The 19,501-nt window shown below is 35.4% G+C and overlaps 1 pseudogene; it reads right to left on the bottom strand.

Moving 5' to 3' along the window:
• Nucleotides 1-247: 247 nt before the first annotated feature.
• LOC137028098 (zinc finger protein 91-like) lies at nt 248-18,947 on the bottom strand (annotated as a pseudogene).
• Nucleotides 18,948-19,501: the final 554 nt, after the last annotated feature.

A 19,501-nucleotide genomic window follows, 5' to 3' on the forward strand; every position in this document is an offset into this window, starting at 1 on the left:
ATCATGCAGAGTGCACAGTACAACAGAGCAGCATCAAGAATAGCCTATCAAATATTGGGACACGTGTCCCCCTTAATGTCTATTGAGCTTATGCATCGAGTTCACTTAAACACTTTTCAAATAAGAAAATAAAGAAAATGAAACTCAGGCCTTTAATAAACAATCTCTTTTTATTCTACTTTACTCCACAACCCCACATGGCACAACATGGGCACTGTCATTTATCCCACGTGCCCCCCAACTTTGCCTACGGCAAGCCCCGAGGGAGGTGATAGGTAATACAGGTAATGGTAAGGTAATATACACAGACAAACGCAACCCTATCGCCTTAACATCAACTTCAAAAATGTATGTTACATCTGTCTTTTCATATAAAGACAGATTGGGCCAGTAGCAAAGCATCAAACTGAGCCACTGACATCCTGAAGTAAACTCTGAATTGCTCGGGATAATCACGCAGCTCCTTGATGAGGTGGAAATCTCCTTTCTCTATATTTTGTGATTTTTTTTTGTGTGAATCTTCTCATGCATTCGCAGATGTCCTGACCGTCTGAAACTCTTGTCGCAGTGTGAACACTTGTAAGGTTTCTCTCCAGTGTGGATCATCTTGTGTGTTTTCAGATGATCTGACCGATTAAATCTCTTGTTGCAGTGTAAACACATGTATGGTTTCTCCCCAGTGTGGATCTTCTCATGTTCATTCAGGTTTCCTGGCTGATTGAATCTCTTGTCGCAGTGTGAACACTTGTAAGGTTTCTCTCCAGTGTGAATCCTCTCATGTGTTTTCAAGGAAACTGACCATTTGAATGTCTTGTCGCAGTGTGAACACATGTAAGGTTTCTCTGCAGTGTGAACTATCTGGTGCTGTTTTAATTGGTCAGTTGTGATAAAAGTCTTCCCACACTCAAAGCACATATGATCTCTTACACCAGTATGTATTTTCTGATGAACTTTTAAACTTTGCCGATGTGAAAAACTCTTTCCACAGAAAAAACATGAATGTGGTTTCTGCTGTGAATGAACCTTTAGGTGGCTCTTCAGGTCTGAAGCCCTCAAAAATGTTTTGCCGCACTGATCACATTCATGCGGTTTCTCTCCAGTGTGGACGTTCATGTGTTCCTTAAGGGTTCCTTGATGTGTGAAACTCTTCCCACACTGATCACATGTGAACGGTTTCTCTCCAGTGTGGATTCTCATGTGTATCTTGAGACTATGTTTGCGTGTGAAACTCTTTCCACACCGATGGCAGGTGACACATTTCTTGTTCCTTTTTTCCTTCATACTTTCAGTCTCTGAGTGAATTTTTTCTCCAGTTTTGACATGATGTTCCTCCTCCTCTTCACTCTCCTCATTCCCCTCCACTGGGTCTGAAATGACAGAAAAAAAAGTTACATTTTAAATAATCAAAAAAAAAAAATGGTTCCCTGAGAAGGGGAATGAGACACTGAGGTGTGACAATGTGTCCTAAATGCCAATCTTGATTGAAAATATAAAATAAAATAGCTCAGATCATATTTAGTTTGGCCTTCTAATGTAAACAATCAATGTGAATGTTAATCAAATCTGGTTTCACTGACCATTTGATCAAAACAAGAAAATGCAAGACAACTGATTTTCAGGCCTAATTTTGTACCCTCCACATAGAAAGTGCCTCCTATATTATTTTTTGGTTTAACTGTTTTTTCGAAACTTTAATGGTGTTTTCCATCAACAACAGATACAATTCTGATCAACTGCTTTATAACCTTAATATTCTTAAGCCTCATGAATGAAGGATCAGGAATAAACACCAACCTCTTTGTTCCTCAGTGTGTTTCATTCTGCAGTGTTCTGGATCTCTCATCTTCTCACTGTCCTTCAATAAACTCTGACTTTGCAGATTTCAGCTCTTCCTGATGGTTTGATGCTCGTCTTCACTTGTAGACTGATGGGAATATTCCAGTATTTATTGTTGAATTGCAGTGGGAGGAGCTTCACTGAAGAAGGAGGAGCAGATCTGGCAAAATCAAGAAATCAGTTCCAGAGTTAGTTTTCATACAAATTTTTAGTACACATTTGAATTATTTATATTTACCTACTTGTCTAGTAAAGTAACTTTTAAGTGAATTGATCAGTGTTCTACATGAATTCACAATTTCTACCTCTTTTTATTTCTAAAAATGTCATCCCCATACTGTATTGCTATATTTATCTAACCTCTCATTAACATATTGGGAAAAATGTATAGGTAAAAAAAATAAGTACTTTTAACAGATATCAAATATAAACAATATAAAAATAAGATTGAGAAAAAAAAAACTTACAAATAGTAACATCAATTGAGTTTGACTTAACCACTTGTTTTTGTTTTTTTGTTTTAAATGTAACATGGTTTACCACAGATTACTGAAATAAATGCAGATAGTCTACTTACCTATATCTTGTAATGTCAAAATAACTGATCTGTTGAAAACAATTAAATGATCTTAATGTGGCAATTTACGGATCTGAAGACATCAGCATAATGAATGAGGTGAAAACAGGATCTATTGACATGAAATAGAGGCTTTTCAGCTGCTCTGAAAATAGTGATGATCCATAGACTATCAATACTCATTAAACAAGACATTCAGGATCAGCAGATCATCTCACTTTATTCTAAGTATTTAGAAACAGATTAAGTCAGAATATATGCTGAAAGCTTATAAAAGTGCTTTATTATTGTAATTTCTCAAATGATACAGAATATATCAGCAATATGAAGACAGACATTTACACCCATCTTTAGGAAACGTTGTTATTTGTCGATATGCATTTAAATATAGTTACATTTCCTAATAACAATAATAAAAATTAGCTTGCTAACACCTTAGCATTTTGTATGTGAAGAACGAACAAATCATAAAACAAATGGGTTTTTTTTTACAATAACGTGAAATGGCGTGAACTGTTTACCTCAGAAGACTACTGGCTGACGGGAGCGCGCATTGGAGATGACATCATTACCGCAAAACGAAATCAACGATTCAGCAATTATCAAAAACACCCCAAATACTGTATAAAATGGCAAAACATCTATAAAACAATATATCAAACAAAAATAAGGCTATAACAGTTACTTATGTAGACTGTCATATGATTTCAATCTCAGTCATGTGTGGGATATAAAATATTTTATTAGGCATTTAAAAACTTTATAAAGAAACTTAAAATATGGAAAATCACAAAAGCAATAATAATATATGGATATGAAATTCAACTAAAATTATGAATTTATTATTGATGCAAGAAGTAGCAGACAATAAAAAGGACAACACAAGTTTTAATACTTGGTGAAGCAAATACAAAAAAATAAAAGTGGATACAAATGACATTTATTGATATATATGATTTATATTGACTAACAAGATAGCAAAGCATCGGACGAGCGCTTCAGTCTATCGCTTTAAGGTGCCATAGAATTGAAAATTTAACTTGGCATAGTTGAATAATACGAGTTCTGTACATGGAGACATAATGTAAGCCTCAAACATCATTGTTTCCTCCTTCATATGTAAATCTAAACAGGGAAAGAAGGGTGAATCCCAACTTGCGGTCTCTATAATTCATAAACTCATCTTCATTCTTATCGAGTCTCTCTAACAGTGTGCAGCACACTATCAAACAGAATCAAATTTTAGTTAACATCCACAAAATACATGCCATACTTACGTGATCTGATATGCTGCACCACAAACAGTTTGTAAAGACCCATTTTGAGATTTATTGCGAACTTCAGGATTGTTTATGGAATGTTTAATGGAGTCGTGAGCTTGGGGGTGGGGAGCACAAGCATTTAAAGGTGTACACACCAAATCAGAGTATTTTCCTTCTCACCCCACAATAGGCAGTTAAAACATGGTATAATAATAAACTTATTTGGTATTTTGAGCTGAAACTTCACAAACACATTCTGGGGACACCTTTAGACTTATATCTTGTGAAATGGATGTTCCATGGCACCTTTAACACTGTTGCGGAGATGGTGAAATTACAAAATAAAATGCACTTAAACGTGTCCCTGCTCTTGATATACACAATCACAGATGAACATCTTTGGTTTTAATGGGAAAAATCTAAAATAAATTACACTAGGGCAGATTACAACCCAGAATCTATGGCATGCTGAACAAAAACTCTACCCCTAGTTCATCAGGACAATCTAATACTAAACACGGTTCAAAGTATTTATTGGCTTATGTAAATACTCTTGAGACTAACAATATATTCTATTGTAGTAGACGTAAGGACAAAACTATCATATTAAACATGAGGTCTATGTCAATAACTTTTGTGAATTTATTATTGTACTGGTACAATTACAATACACCCAACACACATACATTTCTAATCCACACACTTTTTAAAACAAAGTTACACCACTGATCTCAAGACAGTAAGTGAAAGACAGTTGACAACTACATGACAGCATACCCTACATCTGCATTTTCAAAATAACAGGAAGAATAATTAGTTTATTTACAAACAACAAAGAATGTTAAAAAGTAAATCAGCATCTTCTTCAGCTTCCTGAACAAGAACACTTTGAACCTGTAAAAACCTTCTACTTTACTTCATAAAAGTGTAAACAAAGACTATACAGGAATAAAGCTTTGAGTTTTTCTGAATCTCACAGTTGAAGCTGCTGGTCTTGAAGATGAACTTTATTCACTATGACAAATTCAGATGAAGTTTCTTTGTCCCGTCACTTCACACTTCAAAGTGCTGGATCGTAAGATGATCTACTTACTGTGATTGTGTTTTGTATGACTGCGTAGAGCAGATGATTGGTTAAAACTCTTCCCACATGCAGTGCAGTGATACGGTTTCTCTCCAGTGTGGATCCTCTCATGTGCTTTCAAGGTTCCTGACTGATTGAATCTCTTGTCACAGTGTGAACACTTGTAAGGTTTCTCTCCAGTGTGAATTCTCTGATGCAGTTTCAACTGTCCAGCTCTTATAAAACTCTTCCCACATTCAAAGCACACATACGCTTTCTCACCAGTATGTATTTTCTGATGTAGTTTTAAACAGTGCAGTAATGAAAAACTCTTTCCACACAATGAACATGAATGTGGTTTCTCCTGTGAATGAACCGTCAGGTGGATCTTCAGGCCTGAAGCCCTCACAAATGTTTTGCCACATTGATCACACTGATGCAGTTTTTCTCCAGTGTGGATTTTCATGTGCTCCTTAAGGGTTCCTTGTTGCCTAAAACGCATTCCACACTGATCACATGTGAACGGTTTCTCTCCAGTGTGGATCCTCATGTGATCCCTGAGACACTTTTTGTATGTAAAACTCTTTCCACACTGACGGCAGGTGAAACGTTTCTTGTCTCTTCTTATCAGTAAAGAAACACTTTCAGTCTGTGAGTTTGTTTTATCTCCAGTTTTGACATGATATTTCTCCTCCTCTTCACTCTCCTCATTCTCCAGCATCACGTCTGAAATGAAAGAAAGTTCAATTTTAATAAATCCTTAAAAAGTGAAATTAAACAATGGCTACATGAACAAACTGCATTGATCTTACAATTATTTCTTTTAAAACATAAAAGGGCACAAATCCCATGTTTCTGTAGTGAAATCTATTAAATATTTAATCAACTCCACAAACTAACATATTATTAACATTAAAAACAAACTAGGAGTGTGCATGAATATTCAATTTATAATTATTTTTCGGAAAATAAAAATAATAATTTTACTACGTTACTTTGATGGCCGTAAATGCAGTGAATCCATGAGAAATCCCAAACACTAAAACTAGCAACTATAATTAAATGCACTGGGTGGCGCTGTGGTGTGCATTTAACAAGTTTATTGTATTTTATCACATAATGTCATCGTCTGCCTCACAAAGTTTGGAATTACTTAGACGAAAATTATCATACAAAATGGAATTACTTTTGATCCGATGAATTAATGAAACTGATTTATCATATCACCACCACAATGAGAAATCACATGAAATAAACACCAGTTTCATTATTTCACCCCAAAATGAAACTTAAACCCATAATTTCGTTCATCTTCAGTACACAAATTAAGATATTTTTGATGACAGAATGCTGTCAGATTTCCTTCCATAGACTGTGTTTGTAACTTACTTCTTTGACACTTCAAAATTTCATAAAGAGTTACGAAAACTAATCCATACAAATCGAGCAGTTTAGTTTACTGTTCTGAAAAGAATCAATCGCTTCTTATGATGAAAAGATTTGATTTAGTCTTTTACTCGTAGGTAAATTGGTTACGCAGCACTCAAGCAGAGCACATTGACAGCATCATCAAGCTACGCCTTTGCTTTGATGAATAGTGGCGAAACTTACAAACTGTGCCTTTGATGAAGAATCAGGAATAAACACCAACCTCTTTGTTCTTCAGTATGTTTCATTCTGCAGTGTTCTGGATCTCAGAATTACAGTGGGAGGAGCAGATCTGACAAAATCAAACAGAAATCACTTACTGGGTTTATGTTTTTATATTTATTCATTCGTTTTAAGTGTTTATGTTCAACTATCCATCTGGTAAAGTAACTTTTAATAGGGATAGTGAAAATGTGATGTTTATCTGCTTACCCCCAGGGCATCCAAGATGTAGGTGACTTTTTTTGCTTTTTAACTGCAACCGCTGCTGTCTGTTGGTCAAATAATAGGAGTGGATGGGAACTTCTACTATAAGAGTAAATAAAACCTGCTTAGACAAATCCAAATTAATCCCTGCAGTTCGTGACGACACATTGATGTCCTAAGACACGAAACGATAGGTTTGTGCGAGAAACCGAACAGTATTAATATAATTTTTTTACCTCTAAAACACCACTATTTCCAACTGCATTCAGCAATCGTTTAGTGAGGTCTGATCGCGCTCTGACAACGGAAGTGATGTCTCGCGCATATACTTCAATGAGTGCTAGACATCACTGCTGTTTTCAGAGCGCGATCAGACATCACCAAGCGATTGCTGAACGCCGTTGGACATAGTGGTGTTTTAGAGGTAAAAATTATGTAAATACTGTTCGGTTTCTCGCACAAACCTATCGTTTCGTGTCTTAGGACATCAATGTGTCGTCACGAGCCGCAGGGTTTCATTTGGATTTGTCTAAGCAAGTTTTATTTACTCTTATAGTAGAAGTTCCCATCCACTCCCATTATTTGACTGACAGACGGCAGCGGTTGCAGTTAAAAAGCATCATTTGTGTTCTACTGAAGAAACAAAGTCACCTACATCTTGGATGCCCTGGGGGTAAGCAGATAAACATCACATTTTCATTTTTGGGTGAACTATCCCTTTTAAGTAAATTAACTCAAATTGTTTTATAAGAATTCATAAATTCTACCTTTCATTTAAGAATTTCGTCCTCATAATTCCTACTCTTACCTCTTATTACATATTGGCGAAGAATTCTAAAAAAATAAATAAATAAATAAATAAATAATGTGTAGCCTACAACAATTAGCCTAACATATATCAAATATAAACTATATAACAATAAAAACAAGTAATACAACTTATAATATATAAGTTTGTAAGAAACAAATAACCCAACAATGGAGTGAATTTACAAGTTTAATTTTGTGTTATTGAACATGGTTTATCGTGTTTTAATCAATGTTATGATTCTGATTCTTACCTGTATCTTGTAGATGTCAAAATAACTGATAGTGTCGTTTGCTCAAGTCTGTTGACAAATTAAATGATCTTATTGTGCCAATTTACAGATCTGAAGACATCAGCATAATGAATGAGGTGAAAACAGGATTTATTGACATGAAATAGAGGCTTTTCAGCTGCTCTGATAATAGTGATGATCCATAGACTATCAATTAAACAAGACATTCAGGATCAGCAGCAGATCCTCTCACTTTATATTAAGTATTTGCTGCTAGAAACGGATTGTTTGATATTACTTTTTCACAATGACCGATAAAATTGCAGATATAGAGGGACACTAACGACAACCACTTTATCAAACATTGTAATTCGTAGATAAGAAACTAAATATAGCTCGATTTCCTAAAAACTAACGTTACATTAATAACAATAAATTAGTTCGCTAGCATCTTACCGTTTTGTATGTGAAAAACAGACCTAACCCTAAGTGTTTTAGTAAGCGGACACATAAATGGCACCGAACTCGATGGAAACGATGAATGAATGACCGCGTAAAGTGTTATTTAAACTGTGTAGCGTATTTTACAATACCTAAATATTTACCTCAGGAGACTCGACAGACTGGAGGAAGGCGCGAGCTAGTGATGATGACGTCATCACCGCGAGACGACATCGGTATCAAAAAAGCGCCAAATACTGTTTAAAACGGCAAAACATCTATAAAACATCATATCAACCAAAAATAAAGGCAAAACAGTTACTGATGTAGAAAGACAGCCGTCTCGTTATCTCTGTCATCTGTGGGGTGAAATATAGGCATTTTGAAGCTTAATGTCGAGAAATTTAAAGCAATCACAATATTTTAATGGCTCTAAAATATTTTTACTTGGTAACTTAAATGATTAAATTATTTATTTTTGATGTAAGAATAATAAACATTAAAAATGGACAATAATGTGAAGCAAATGCAAAGTGCAAACAAATGAGATGGATAGCTCTAGAAAGAATCAATGAAAGACAACAAGAACAATTTGAAGAATTGAAGAATTTTTCTTCATTAAAGTATAAACATGATACATATGCATAATAAAAAATTTAACATAAAATGTAACTCGAAGCAAAATTATAATAATTAATGTCTAGATAATGTCCATCTTTGAGTAGATCTGAATCTCACAGGTGAAACTGCTGGAAGATTAACTTTATTCACTGTGACAAATTTAGATGATGTTTCTTTGTCCTGATACTCGTTGTGGCTGGATAGGACAAATTCACAGTAAATTAAAGAGATTTTATTGCTCGATGGTATTACTGTGTCACGTTCGGCGAGGATGTGGCTTCACGCTTGACAGCGCTGGATCTGAAGACGATCTACTTACTGTGATTGTATTTTCTATGACTGAGTAGAGAAGATATTTGAGTGAAACTCTTCCCACACTGATCACAAGTGTAAGGTTTCTCTCCAGTGTGGATCATCTCGTGGGTTTTCAGATGTCCCGTCCGTCTGAATCTCTTGTCACAGTATGAACACTTGTAAGGTTTCTCTCCAGTGTGAGTCCTCCAGTGAACTTTCAAACGATCAGTTGTAAAAAAAGTCTTCCCACACTCAAAGCACTTATGATCTTTTACACCAGTATGTCTTTTCTCATGAAGTTTTAAATTGTGCATATATGAAAAACTCTTTCCACACAAAGAACATGAATATGGTTTCTCCTGGGAATGAACTTTCATGTGATCCTTCAGGCCTGAAGTCCTCGAAAATGTTTTGCCACATTGATCACATGTGTGCGGTTTCTCTCCAGTGTGGATCATCATGTGTATCTTAAGGTATGATGATTGTCTAAAACTCTTCCCACACTGATCACATGTGAATGGTTTCTCTTCAGTGTGGATACTCATGTGAACCTTCAAACTCAGTTTGTGTGTGAAACCCTTCCCACACTGATCACATTTGAATGGTTTCTCTCCATTATGGATCATCATGTGAAGCTCAAGACTATGTTTGTATTTTAAACGTTTTCCACACAAAGAACATGAATGTGGTTTCTCCTGTGAATGAACTTTCAGGTGGTTCTTCAGGGCTGAAGTAAACAAAAATGTTTTGCCACATTGATCACATGTGAACGGTTTCTCTCTAGTGTGGATGATCATGTGTCTCTTAAGTTGTCCTTGTAGTGTGAAACTCGTTCCACACTGATCACATGTGAATGGATTCTCTTCAGTGTGAATCCTCATGTGAGTCTCGAGACTCTTTTTGTATGTGAAACTCTTTCCACACTGACGGCAGGTGAAACATTTCTTGTCTCTTCTTTTCAGTAAAGGGTCACTTTCAGTCTGTGATTGAGATTTTTCTCCAGTTTTGACATGATGTTTCTCCTCCTCTTCACTCTCCTCAATCTCCACCATCACAACTGAGATTAAAATAAGAAGGATACATTTTAATAAATCCTTAAAAATTTAAATTAGACAATTCCTACGTGAAATTATGATAATTTTATTATGCAATTTTATAAATCTCTTTCCATGAAAAAAGTACAATGATCTTCCTGTTATTACTTTTAAAACATTATAGGCACAAATCCCATGTTTCTGTAGTGAGATCTATTAAATATTGAATTAACTCCACAATTTAAAGTAATATTAACATTAAAAAAACAAATGATACAGTCTCAGATGGATATTTATTTTATTTTAATATAAATTTTCTAAATTATGAACCAATGTTGAATGAACAATTGATTACCTGCCCTACATTTTTCACTCAACACCATTTCAACATATAAACCCTTCTTAAAAAAAATAAATAAATAAAAATAAAATATTAAATTTATTCAAATGCAGACACCCAAGAAGTGACATCATTTGAACTCTTTCTAGTGTATGATGGGAAAATAATCTCACTTCATTCTAATGTTGACTGCATTCATCAACCCTGTTACCAAAGTTAAAGGAAAAATAACTATGAAATACAAGTTTATCAGAGAATATAAAACAGGTTTTGCTTAATTTATGCTAAATCTGTAATTCTCAATGCTTTAATGTTGGTGTGTTTAAAGGGTAATCTAATTTTTTGAGATGTGAACAGATATGTACACGCTGCACATCATTAAGTTTATCCATAAGTAAAAATAAGTTATTTTTGCATTTTTTTAGAGCAAATTTTGTCTTCCGGTTTGAAAAGCCTGATCAGTAACGTAGGGCTGGGCGATACAGCTAAAAAAAAAATTTCACGATATAATGTTTCATATTGAACGGTATCAATAATTATTGAAAGAATTTTAGTAGAAAAAAAAGTTTGAATTTAACCAATGCATTTTTAATTAAGGCAAACAACAAATAATTTTTAAAACAAAGCAAAATAAAATGTAAACATTTTTTTTTTATGAAGATTAAATAAATAAGTGTTAAAGAAACTTAGAGCTGCACAATTCTGGATAAATTGAGAAACTTTTTTGTTTGTTTCAAAACGAGATCACAATTCTGAATGACAACTAAACAAAATAACATGTATTATAATATTACAAAATATCAAGTGCTGCAGGCTATTTTAAAATTTTAAATATATTTGAATTTTAAAAAAAAATGTTTGGATGTATGATTCAATGACATGCTCATATGAATCAGTGTTGTATTTGAAAGAATCTGTTGAATGAAGATTCAACGTCAAACACGTTTTTTAAAAGTCACTTGTCGCCACCTGGTGGTAAAACAATGTAATCGCTAAATGCGTCATTTTCAGCGCATTCAATCAAAAGCTGATTTTCTCTATTTTGATTGATAACTTTGACATTAGGGTGCGTTCACACTTGTAGTTCGGTTCGTATGGTTCATTTGGTCCGGACCAAAGAAGAAAAAAAAAAACATTTAGTCCTAGTCCGGTTAGCGTTCACATTGGCAATTTTATCACCTAACCAAAAGATACTGAACCTAAAGGCATAGGGATACATTCACAACGTGATTGGTCGGATTTTATGACGTATTGCCTATTTTGAGACGGAACTTACCGAACATCCAAAACAATGCTGTTTTCTGAGGTAAATGCGCTCGTTGTGTGTGCGGAGCCTGCATGTGATGGTATTTTGGCCAGCTGGGAACTCGTGAAGAGCTTATAAAATGTGTAAAGTAGTCACAACACTGGCGGGAATCCATCCGTCACACACACAAATGATCTGCTGCACGGAGACGCGCGTCTGATGCATAGGTCTGATGCCTGTCATGGGCAAACTCGCGACTATGACAAGAAAAACCGTCATGCATGAGGATTCTGTCCTTTTTAGGGTCTCGTCTTCCTGTTTTTGGTTCGGTTAAATGTCTTTGGTCCGGGTTGCGTTCATATATCATTCGAACCGCACCACAGCTCGTTTGGAAGCGGACCGAGACCTATCTTTTCAGCGGTCTCGGTCCGCTTGTTTGGTGCGCACCAGGGTTCGGATGGCAGCGTTCACATATGTTCAAATGAACCGCACTATCCGAGCAACCGCACCAGGGTTCGTTTTAATCAAACCAAACATGACAAGTGTGAACGCACCCTTAGTGTTTTATCTGAACTATAAACTTTTATCTCAGTACTTGTGTCATAACCTGAATATCTGTAGTATAGAAATAAAGATACTATGTGATTGAAAACACTGTTTGTGCAGCTGTTTATACCGACATGACAACTGCTCTCTCAAGACGAACTTTGAAGAGGATCAACTGACGTAAGGAAACCATGAAACTGCCACACTGACGAGCTGATATGTCATTTTTTATTCACAATCTCCTTGTCACCGGCAGGTTCTGATCTCACGTGGCGATTGCACAACTGAACTCCACAGCAGCTTGTTTGACGGAGTGAGCTTGAGTTGTTCATGCAACCGAATTTCATGTCTGTTTACATTTTAATGCATTTAAGTGAAACTATATCGAGAGAGATATCGAACATTTTTTCTATTGTTATAGAATAAGACATACTGTTGATAAATGTCGATACTGTTTTATCACCCAAGCCTACAGTAACAAACTTTAATACATTGGTTCATCCATGAACATGATTTCTGTCCCATCTGATTGTTTTTCATCAACTGTTTAGGTGAAGACGACAACTCCCATGATTCCAAGCTCATTCACTGTATCAAGCTACACCTTTGTTGTGAATAAACGACTTCTAGTGGTGAAACTTACATACTGTGCCTTTGATGAAGAATCAGGAATAAACACCAACCTCTTTGTTCTTCAGTGTGTTTCATTCTGGATCTCTCATGTTCTCACTGTCCTTCAATTAACTCTGTCTTTGCAGATTCCAGCTCTTCCTGATGATTTGATGCTTGTCTTCATTTGTAAACCAATGGGAATATTCCAGCATTTATTGGTGAATTGCAGTGGGAGGAGCAGATCTGACAAAATCAAGAAGAAATGGTTTACTGACTAAATGTTTTTATATTTATTCACATATTTTAAGTATTTATGTTCAACTATCCATCTGGTAAAGTAACTTTTAAGTAAATTAGTCTCAAATTGTTTTATATGAATTCACAAATTCTACCTCTTTTTATTTAAGAATTTCATCCACATAATTCTTACCGTCTTTTTATTAACATATTGGCAAAGAATTATAGAAACAAATGTGTACAATTAGCCTAACATATAACAAATATAAACAATGTAAGAAAAAAATAAACTTTAATATACAAATTTGCAAGAAACAAATAACCCAACAATGGAATTTTACTTAACTACTTGTTTTGTGTGTTATTGAACATGGTTTACCGTCTTTAAATGAATTAATGAAATAAATGGGGTTATAAAACTTACCTATATCTTGTAGATGACACAATAGCTGATCGTGTCGTTTGGTTCTGTAGACATCAATAAAATGAGCTTAATGTGGCAATTTACGGATCTAAAGATATCAGCATAATGAATAAGGTGAAAATGGGATCTATCGGCATGAAATAAACGTAAACTACTATTTAAACGGTAGTGTATTTTATAGCAACGAAGAGCTAAATATTTACCTCAGAAGACTCGACAGACTGAAGGAAGGCGCGCGCTAGTGACTCTGACGTCATCACCGCGAGACGAGATCAAAACATAAAACGGCAAAACATCGATAAAACAACTTATTAAAAGAAAATAAGGGTAAAATAGTTACTGATGTAGACAGACGGCCGTCTCATTCCCTCTGTCATGTGTGGTGAAATATTAGGCATTTAAATTATTTATTTTTGATGTAAGTAGACAATAAAAATGGACAATAAAAGTGGTGAAACAAATACAAATTGTAAACAAATGAGATGGATCTCTCTACAAAAAATAAATTAATGAAAGATGATAAGAATGGCTTGAACATGTAAAACATTTCTTCGTAAAAGTAAGAAATTAAAAGAAATCAGGTTGATTGGGACACTTTGCCATTGGAAATTGTGTCCCAATCAACCTGAATTCACCCTAAATTATATTTAACTCATAATAAAGCATAATTATAGTTATACAATGAAGCAAAATGATATACAAGCATAAACATATTGATATTGATTGATCTGAATCTCACAGTTGAAAATGCTGGTTTTGAAGACAAATTTAGACAACGTTTCTTTGTCCTGAAGCTTGCTGTGACAGATTTATGTTGAAGACATCTTGCTCGATGATATTGCGGCTTCACGCTTGAAAGTGCTGGATCTGAAGATGATCTACTTACTGTGATTGTATCTTTTATGACTGAGTAGAGAAGATATTTGAGTGAAACTCTTCCCACACTGATCACAAGTGTAAGGTTTCTCTCCAGTGTGGATCATCTCGTGTGTTTTCAGATGTCCCGTCCGTCTGAATCTCTTGTCACAGTGTGAACACTTGTAAGGTTTCTCTCCAGTGTGAGACCTCCAGTGTAGTTTCAAACGTTCAGTTGTAAAAAACGTCTTCCCACACTCAAAGCACTTATGATCTTTTATGCCAGTATGTATTTTCTCATGAAGTTTTAAATTATGCAGATGTGAAAAACTCTTTCCACACAAAGAACATGAATGTGGTTTCTCCTGTGAATGAACTTTCATGTGCGACTTCAGGCCTGAACCCCTCAAAAATGTTTTGCCACATTGATCACATTCGTGCTGTTTCTCTCTAGTGTGGATGTTCATGTGTTCCTTAAGATTTGATGATTGTCTAAAACTCTTCCCACACTGATCACATGTGAACGGTTTCTCTCCAGTGTGGATCCTCATGTGAAGATCGAGACTCTGTTTGTATTTTAAACTCTTTCCACACAAAGAACATGAATGTGGTTTCTCCTGTGAATGAACTGTCAGGTGGCTTTTCAGGGCTGAAGTAAACAAAAATGTTTTGCCACATTGATCACATGTGAACGGTTTCTCTCCAGTGTGGATGATTATATGTTCTTCGAGATCCGGTTTGCGTGTAAAACTCTTTCCACACTGACGGCAGGTGAAACATTTCTTGTCTCTTCTTTTGAGTAAAGAAACACTTTGAGTCTGTAAGCAGGTTTTTTCTACAGTCGTGACATGATGTTTCTCCTCCTCTTCACTCTCCTCCATCAGGCCTGAAATGAAAATAAAAAAATCATAATTTTAATGCATTTTTATAAATTGTTTTCTATAAATGAGCTATATTGTAGGCTGATGGGAATATACATCATTTATTTTAGAGGTGTGCATGAATATTTGTCGAATATTTGATTTGTAATTATTATTCGAAAAATAAATGTTTTTTCCTGGTCACCCCAGCTAACAAAAAGACGTGACTGTTACATAACTGCAAACTTTTGCCGTGGCGACATAACTGGTTACATTGTGACAATTGGAAAAGTGCAATGGACCCTTCGCTAAGCCCCGCCCTCCTTAGTTACTGTTGCTACGGCTGTCAAGCTTTCGACCCTGGCAAGTCATTTACAGTATGTATGCACCGGTGTCAGACATTTTCAAGGAGATAATTAGTCATTTTGGCGAACAGGTGAAATATCTGAGAGAGCAAGACAAAAGGGACTGCAGTATGCATTCAAGGGATATATCCAAGACATAATATGCAACCGATTAGAAAATAATTTGATCAAAATTGAAGCTAAAGCTCCGAGCGCGAGCAGCAGCCACCTCATACGCTGACCATTCAAATGGGAAACACAAAATTTATTGAGGAAAAGCTTTGTTCATCCACAGCAGGTTTAATGAAATTTGTGAAAATAACCTAATAATTATAAATCAAACAGCTTATACATAAGTCTTGTGGAATAAACACGACGTTAGCCTGACCACTTTGCAATGATAACATTTTCCCGCTTATAATTTTAGCACGCCAGGCTAACGTTACTCCGTCCTGCCTTTAATCATATTATTTCACGTTCAAATATATGCACTATGAACAAAGAACCGTCATTATTTCCAAGCAATGATGTGCTGAGTTAGCAAGCTAGCAAAACAGCAAGTATTTTTTTATAGAAAGCATAAGAAAAGAGTCTGATCATAACAACATGGGTATGTTAGCATGAGCTCTGCAAATTAGCTCTACAGTCACGTCTATTTATATAGCACTTTATTCAATAGATTGCTTAAAATCGAGCAGCTTTACAGTATCAAACATGAAAAACAGTGTCAGTGCCTCATTTCATCAGAAGCACAACTTAATTTTCTACAATACAGCAGCTATCCAGTGTGTTCATGTTTTCACCTGCGGAGCTCTTACCTCAACGAACTCAAACACACGAAATGAGTCAGAGACGCGTCCCACGCGAGTGAAGGCGGAGCCTCGGCGCATACCTCCTATTACGTTATCCTCACGGACCAATGGTAGTACGAAGGTGTTTTGCAGCTGGAGCGAACTTTTCCTGAAAGTTCGCTTTGGCAGGCCGTTTCGAACGTCCAAAAAGAACACAAAACGAACTTCGTTTTGGCCTGATTTTGTTCGAAATTACGTCATCAGTTCGTTCTTCGATTTTGTTTGAAGTATTCACCTTATTTTCGAACGCGGAAGTAAGTGCGATGACGTATTTCCTTTTCAGGTGCACAACATCCGTTTCAGTCGACTGCCAGCAGAAGATAATGGCGTGGGAGCATTCACAAAACTTGATAAAAAACCAATGTGGTAAGGAATTACCACACCCGTGACGTATAATCAAGTGGGAGGATGATCTGAAGAAATGGCCGGACATAACGTATGAAGATATGTTTAATTATTTCGTGTTTTGTCGCTTGGCATTAAACAAAACGTGTTTACTTGATGTTGTTTGTCAATAAAAAAACACATTAAATTTAGCAAAACATACATGTAGATGGTTATCATTTATGTATTTGATGCAAATTAATAAAACTGATAAATTCCTATAACTACTAATACAACTAACGTCCTGAATTCATACAAAATTAACTTTTTAATGCACTGTGTGTTTTATTTGAGCCTGTTATCAGAAACAATAGCGTAATGCTAGAATTAAATAATTTATGCCTAATCGATAAATGCAGATATAAAGCTAAAGACAATAGCGATTATAAATGTTCATGAAATGCTTAACCATGCATTTAATCGAGATGCTGTAAGTTACCTGTTCGAGCATATGTCCTGACGAGACGTCGCCTCTGAGTCTTTAGCGGAGCATCATAGCCCAACCACTTTTCAGGAAATGGATGATTTTCCGTGGGTCTTCCATCAACAAAGTGAAATGAGCAAACATACGGTTAAGTTTAAGTTTAAAGCTTTTAACCAAAGCCGACGAGCTTAAAGCCGCATTCAGCTCTGGTCCGTGGATTATGGTCAAAACAAACGTTTTTAAGCAATGCACGGCGTTTGTACCAGTTATTATGGCAACCCCTGACTGCACAATGTGTATCTGACCTTCTAGATTCCATAATATATATTAATAGGCCAGTCAAAAAGGCACACTCACAATACGGCTACCATAGGTTTAGTGTCTGACCGGAAGTCTTACACCGAACAGCTCAAAGATGGCGGCGCCCGGGTTTACGTCAAAAATAAGGTGAATATCGGGGCCTTTAAAGGATCTGCTGCTAACATCTTGGTGCCAGATACCACAGCACACCTTCAGGCGTCTAGAGGAGTCCACTGCAGTCTCAACGGGTCAGGGCTGTTTTGGCAGCAAAAGAGGACCAACACAATATTAGGAAGGTGGTCATAATTTTATGCCTTACGTACAGAGTGCGTATCTGGAGCGTTATTAGTAATCTTATAACATTTGGAGATAATACCGACGATGTTGTGAGATGATAATTTGAAGGTAATGAAATTACAAGCATGCGAAAGTCGTAGTTGCTTTGTCAGTTTTTAAGTCATGAAATTACCAAAAAGTAAGAATTACGTAACCGTTACGTTGAGTGTTAGCTGGGACACTGCTTGAGCTTGAATGCTTTTGATCTTTATATTGATGAAAAAAAGTCAATTTAAATAAATATATGAATATTAGTTTTTTTCTGAGGGCCAAAAAATTTTAATACAATATTTTTGAAAAATGCCCATCCCCAATTTATTTGTGAACTGATGTGAGCATTAGGAAAAGAATAATTCCATTTAAAAACGTGGGATGCAGCATCTAATTTCATTCTCATGTTGACATTAGAGTGTTAGCACTGTAAACCTTTGGCATAGTTATTCTGTAGTAATTTTGGTCTCTGTAGTAAAAAGAAAACACACAGGTGCTTGAAAAGAGTGTTTGATTCCAGATACCCTTAAATATTATAAAACATCTCTATTTAAAAATATTATAGTATTACATATGTCATTTGGATTGGTGTTTTGCTCATTTCACCCTTAGATCTAACTGTCAATCACATCCTGACTCTGTTGATCAACTACAAAAAATCCTGGTTAGATTTATTTGATTCTTTTTAGCTTTTATAAAGAAAGCTTATACTGTACTGAACATTATTTACATGATAAAGACACTAAATTACTAATCATTACTAATGACACCCATATTAGAGTTTGGTTTTTCTACTTCCTGTCATTAACCATAACCATATGAATCAAAATACAGTCCAATTTTCTTACATTCATACCAATAAATTATTTTGATCATTAAATTATTGCCACGTTAACGTGTTTCTATTCTTATGTAATCCCTTCAGAGATGAAAACTAACGTCACATTCAGTAACACTAACATTATCACTCTAAAAATAAAACACAAACTACAAAATCGTCAATGTCTGAATTACTTCAACATTTTCCTCGGATGTTCGGTTCGTGCTTAACTAAATCAGTCTGCAGGCGACAGAGAAGACAATATATCGCTCTAGCCAATGAAAACAATAAATAACCTTGTAAATGTTGCTTAAACAAACTGTAAAGTGTATTTTATATATGTGTAAATATCAGAACTGCTGAACTCACCTCAGAAGTGACAACAAACGCGCTGACTGAACGAGGAAGGAAACTAGTGATGACGTCAGAGCGGCGATGCGAAATAAACGTATACTCACATAAACGCGCCAAATATTGCTAACAACGACAAAACATTTATAACAAAAAAATTCGATCTCAGTTGTGTGTAGAGTTAAAAGTAATTTATTAGACAGTTAAAAAAATTATATAAAGGCTTTATTATGGAATTTAAAACATAAGAGTTAATGGCTTTCAGATATAGGCCTAACGGAAATTATGAACTTATTTCTTGACGCAAGTAGAATGAACAGACAGTAAAAAGTTTCCAAGTGTCCAACTTTTGCAGCGTATTATAAAACATAAGTCATTGGGGAAAAAAATTCAGACCAGAGGACAGAAAAAAAAAAAAAAATCTTCATGAAGAATGACATGCAATATTTATATCCAAAAGAAATCTGAATAAAGCGCAAGCTCTTTTTACTGCGGTCTGTCACCTCGTTAGCTAATATTGCGTAGGATAAACTAAGACTAGCTAAAACATTATAACAT

The sequence above is a fragment of the Chanodichthys erythropterus genome, chromosome 10, assembly GCF_024489055.1.
Source record: "Chanodichthys erythropterus isolate Z2021 chromosome 10, ASM2448905v1, whole genome shotgun sequence".
Taxonomy (NCBI): domain Eukaryota; kingdom Metazoa; phylum Chordata; class Actinopteri; order Cypriniformes; family Xenocyprididae; genus Chanodichthys; species Chanodichthys erythropterus.